Here is a 6,084-nt window from a genome sequence, read left to right as displayed (position 1 = left end):
GTGTGTGTGTGTGTGTGTGTGTGTATGTTATTGCCAAATATTGACTTGTGTTTCAGTATGTTATGTACTTTATCTGTGATGTAAATTATTCTAAACACAGCAGCACAGTAACAGTCTGCATTACAAAAATGTTAATTGTTGGAAAGCAGAAAAAGATGACTTCTTTCAATGTTCTGGTTGTATTTGAATGACATTCAGTATTACTTGTTATATTCAGCAATGGTTAAATCATTGTAAGGTTTCTGTGAATTCACTTTTATTAAAACCAAGCAAAAAATAAATATGTTGCTGTGAAGCTGTCTTTCTTGACTTGTATCTTGCGTTTATTGAACCTTCAAGGGGGAAGAAAACACCAGTAAGCCACAGAACCGCACCCAGGCTAGAGTCTCAAAAGGGCCCATTTAGTTTCTATACTAGGTCACAGTTTATTTATGTTGGAAAACTGTTAGCAAGCTACTACTGTCTTCCATCACTTAGGGTTTCATTACAATTTTGCACTAACATAAACAAAAGGCATTGTTATGGCATTTGAGAAGCATTTGCAAATCCATCTGATTATTTTGGAAGTATAATAATCCTTAGAAGGGGTATCTTATTGGGATGCCCAGACACACCATTAGATATCTCTGTGTTTGGTTGGTCTACTGTTGAACAAAATACAGCTGCTACCTTTCATCAACAAATCCACTGCAATTATAAACTAATTTAAATTGGGGTAAAGCATAAAAAAGTGAGCACAAGTTGTACAGAGTCCAAACAGTCCAAACCCTTGTTCATGTCCACCTTCCCCAAGTATGTTGTGTTTCATGAAGTTCTGTCTTTATTTACATGTGATGCCTCTTCAACAAGGAGAACAAAAACACAACGCTGTTTGCAGCTGTGCAGAAAAATGGAGCTCATGCAACTTGGGTCATAGTTGTTTTCCTCCATGTTTTAAATTGTTTTGTTCTACTGATGTTTGTGATCATTTTTACTAGACTCCTTAAATATGGATTTCCGGGTAACACTTTACATTGACTCTAATTACTGTGTATTTCCATAGTAGTTACTCAGTAAATACCTGTTTACTTGCAATGTTATTATGCATAGTTACACTGCATGTAATGTGTACATTCTTTTGTATGATATAACCCTAATCAAACCGAACCCTAATCCTTTTCTTTACAATTGAATACATATATGGTGCAAAAAGATGTACATGTTAAGTACATTGTAATTATGCATTGTAAGTACTGTACATGTGTATTTACTATGTAACTACTATGCAAATACATAGTAATTAGAGACACAATATAAAGTGTTCCCAATTTCTGAGTTTTAAAAATATCCACATTGGGTGTTTGATTGTATCTTCTTCCCTCTCTGCTATTGTAACAACTCTGAATTAGTAAATGGAAAATCTTTGTCAGAATTACAGAGGGAACAACAATCACAGCTACACCCCTCTGGTGGCCGTTTCTCAAACCACCACTTTGATTCAATCGACTCAGATTCAATTGCTGAAAAAAGATACCAGGGGGTTAAAATAAAACAAATGAACCGCAGTTAAAAAAAAAAACGGACTGTTGGGGTGCTAATTAAACATCCTATTAAGTATCCTGCATGGATAATCTTTCAATGCACAAGCACAATCACACAAGGGCTTTTAACACCACATTGAGAGATTTTACAACTCAAGCACCGGTTGGGATCTGAGCTAAAACAGCATGCAAGCATTGCTCTTGTCGTTGATGTGTGACAGAATAAAATGAGTTTCAAAGGTTTTATTGATTTAAAAAAAGGCTTTATCCGTAATACACCCTCTTCTCAAAAGTGAAAGGGTATTAAAAGAGTAGATGCACAGATACTGCAGAGTGAAACAAAGGGAAACCAACACTGTAACGGATGTTATATAATCCATACATTTGCTTTAATTTCATGGCATTGTATACGAGAAGGCTGTTTTAAAGTGCTCTACTTAAAACCACTTTGTATCAATCAGCTTTTGGAGGTTTTAAAAGTAAGCTATTTTCGCTTTGATTTTCCCATGGATTATTTTTCTTTTAAGTTTTTACTATTCAACCAGGCCAAAGTGCTATTGAGATAATGCAGTACTGTAAATCTTACAGCAAAAATTGGGCACAGCCACATAATGTAGCTCTTACATCATTGTTTGAGTGGAAACATGTGTGTCTTGTCAGACGTGGAAGGTTTCTGTGATTTGGTCCTCTGTAGCATGTCTGTTTTTGATCAAAAATGTCTGCAGACTCTATACATTATGATGCCTCTGACTGGAGTTGTTCTTTCTGTTCCTGGCTTTCTGCAATGGTACTCCAGGAACACCCAGGAGACTGTCTTGATGGACATGTTGACTGTCTTGATGGACATGTTGCCTGTCGGTGGGCATGTGGCCTGTCTTGATGGACAAGTTGATTGTATTGGTGGACATGTTGACTGTCTTGGTGGACATGCTGACTGTCTTGATGGACATGTTGGTTGTATTGGTGGACATGTTGACTGTCTTGATGGACATGTTACCTGTCTTGGTGGACATGTTGACTGTCTTGGTGGACATGATGACTGTCTTGGTGGACATGTTGACGCTTACATTCCAAGATTTTGCAGGCAGTCTTTGCCATTTCAGCCAGGAAACAAAAATAGAAATAAATAAGATGTTACAGTTTTTTTTTCTGTTATAATAAACTGAATATGATTGTTGCAGTAAGCTGGCCTATTGGCCAGAGAGCTGCCAATGAGAAAAAAACACTTCAAGACGAAACCTGCTGAGATGTGGTGGGAGAAATAAAACTAGACCACATACTGCAGGGGAAAGAAAAACCATGGCTGATTCTGTGATTTATTTTCACGATAATTTTTTTTTTTTTAAATTCCAAAAAATCCAATTGTACTTTATTTAAAAAAAAAAAACATGATGGAGGATGCTTTATACAACCTTTATTCTCTTCACATTCGGATGCCAATACTGTACATTATGCTTTATAGTTAAACTTTAAAATATAAAGTTAACATTAAATTAAGTATTTACTGTGTATCCAGTACTATGGGGGTGTTAGACCTAGGTGGCACTGTTTCTTTGCAATTTCTTACAAAGCCCAAGTCCTTAGGCAGCAGTGATTTCAAGCACAGTTAAACTGCTATACAATATTCTCTGGACTAGCCAACTAGCAAAAAATGAAAACAAAACAAGATGAGGAGATTTGGTCAAACTGTTATTAAACTCAAAATTAGAGCCATCAGTAACAAGAAAACATTAACACTATGACCTGTATGTTTGCTCATGTAGCTGGCTGATTTGCATAATCGAGCATTTGGGGGGGGGGGGTTAAGCATAGACATTAGACTCATGCAGCTTTGAACACTGAGTTCCCATAATGCACTTTGTTCTTAAACCAGCACTGCCACTGGCTTTAATGTAAAGGAATGTCTGTGGTAGAAAAAAGAGAGACTTCAATTCCAAAGCATTCTCAAATGCTTCCAGATGGCTGGTCTCACTTATCTTTCAAACAGAATAGCGGACCACTGTGCTTGAAGACTAAGGGGTGTCAACTAAATGTTTTGCCCTTCGTCAGGAAACTAAAGTGACAGTTCAAAGAGAGCTCAGAGTAAACAACAAAGAGGGGCTGATGACTGAGATCATGCCATGTATCTCTGTAGTCTGCTTCATGGTTACCATATAAACATTTTCGTTGCTTTCCCAAACATTTGGAGACCATATTTTCTGGGAAATTATCAGTCATGCTGTTTCAGTAATCACTCTCTCAGTTTAATTTTTTAACAGTGATTAATGACATTGGCTCACGGCTTTAGAGTTCAGTGCAAAGTTTCTAAACTCATTCCAGACAAAAGAAAACTATTCCAAAGGATTTAGCCAACCTCAAAAACTATTTATTTGTTGATATAAAACAGTTACATCTAAAAGTACAATTGCTTTTTAAGTGTTCTCTTGAGAGCTGAGGGTATAAAATTAGAGGAGGGGGGTCACTCATGTAGCTGAGGAGTTGTTGTGCTAAACCATACGTCACAGAAAAGCAGAGCTCTTTTCATAATCTAGGATACTAACTGTTGTTTCGGTTGTATCTTAAATTGCACCCTGTTAACTGACTCACATAACTAAGTGCTATTGTGTGGATTGATCCCAGGTATTTGCTCAAATATAACAATATTTAAGTTTGATAAACTTTATTGACAGCATGCACAATACAGAAGGCAGCAGTATTTACCTGTTTTCCGGTAGAGACAGACTGCAGTCCTTATCTCATTCTTCCTGCTTTAACAGAAGAGCTCTAAAGAAGCCGGTTTCATTCAGTATTTGAGGTTTACCTTTTTCATAACCCAATAGTTCATGTTGTTCTGGTTACATCATTCCCTTTGCTTCAAATCTTTATCACTTAAAACTCCCTAAAACTCCTTCTCTAATGAACATTTTATTCAGTTTATACCCCTACATTGTACTATATCTAATCCTGCAGTAAGATCAGCAACGTTCCCACAGATGTACACACACACACAAGCATACTTACGCGCACACACATTATATATATATATATATATATATATATATATAATATATAAAGTATAAAACGGTTATGTGAGTTTAAATCCTACACAAGTTTAAATTACACAAGACAGACACATACCGTAGTACAGTACATCTCCTTCCCAGTAACGTTTAACAGACTTGCCTTTGTCTTGTGGAAGGTCATGAAAAATGTTCAACAAATCCTGATACCATCTTAAGTAAAAGAAAATACACAGACAAATAACAACGTGTACTGTGCAACAATCCAGATACATGGCTTTCTGTAATGGTGACTGACGAAGCTACTGTAGCACGACACTGCGAACCTGGAGGCAGTCCCTACTGCAGAAACCTCTTCATGTGTACAGTACCAGAGTATCCCAATACATTCCCAGTTATTTGCTATGGTGGTAGTTTAACTGTGTTAATGCACTAATGAGTTTGGATCCACACGTCCAGTAAGTGTGGTGTCCACAGAAGTTGCTTGAACAGATCCATTCATGTTTTTGTCCGTTATTTGGACCTATTGCACTTCATTTGACACCACAGTTGTCTAACACAATGTAGCACCGTCCTTTTAAAATCATCTGTTAGTAACACACCCTGTGCTGGTGCCATGTTATAATATTCCACCTGGACAGGAGAGCAAGTTAGCAGTAACACGCTGTTCAGCCTTCTTCAATAATAGCCTACAAATAAGGGCAGAACATGAGAGAAGGGGTTGTAAAAAAGAAAAAGTGCAGGTTCCATGCAGCAGAGTGGAGCAATTAGTGAGAGCAGTAAAGAGTTTCAGTGCATGATTAAATGTGATTGAAGGAGCATTGAAAGATGAAGTAAATAAGATTTAACATTTGGCAGTGCACTGCCTGACTCACTCCAGCCACCAGCTGAGCGCGTGAGGTCTCAGATACAAGCGTAGCGCACCCACCCAAGGTGCTTGCAGAATGAAGGCTAACTTACTTCCTTAGAGAAAAGCAGATCTGCAAAAATGCTTACAATTTTCTATCTGAGAGCCATCTTATAAAGTACCAACAGCAAAAGTTTTAATGTTAAAACGTGTGATTTTACCACATGTTGATTGCGTGAATGAAAGGGAATTGTAACCTGCCTGTAGTCCTCTGGGACACCTTTGGAAATGAGATGTTCCATCTCAAGGGTCTATCCTGGACTGAAATAAATCAATACATTCTGAATCTTTAGTATAGGGTTTTCTTAGTTCATTAGACAAAATTTTGACAAAGTGTTTTTTTTTTTTTTATTATTATTTAAATAGGTCATTTAGTCAGAAGCTGCATACAATTTTTTTGTCTAATTACAGAAAAATTCCACGTCATCTTGATTAAATAAATGCTTTCTTACAAAATGAAATGATGGATTGTAAAACTGAAAGTACTCCCCACACCCTTATCCATATGAAGCTCATACCACAGCTTACATATCCTGAATATAACACAGTGTAGGCCCAGTTAGCTATAAGATGTCAGTAAACACCTGAAATTGAATTGCAACATTGACATTTGGGTTAACAGTCAACCACAAACTGACACAGCAGGGTTAGCAGAAGG

The sequence above is a fragment of the Polyodon spathula genome, chromosome 4, assembly GCF_017654505.1.
Source record: "Polyodon spathula isolate WHYD16114869_AA chromosome 4, ASM1765450v1, whole genome shotgun sequence".
Lineage (NCBI taxonomy): Eukaryota > Metazoa > Chordata > Actinopteri > Acipenseriformes > Polyodontidae > Polyodon > Polyodon spathula.
Note: the sequence above shows the minus strand (reverse complement) of the source record.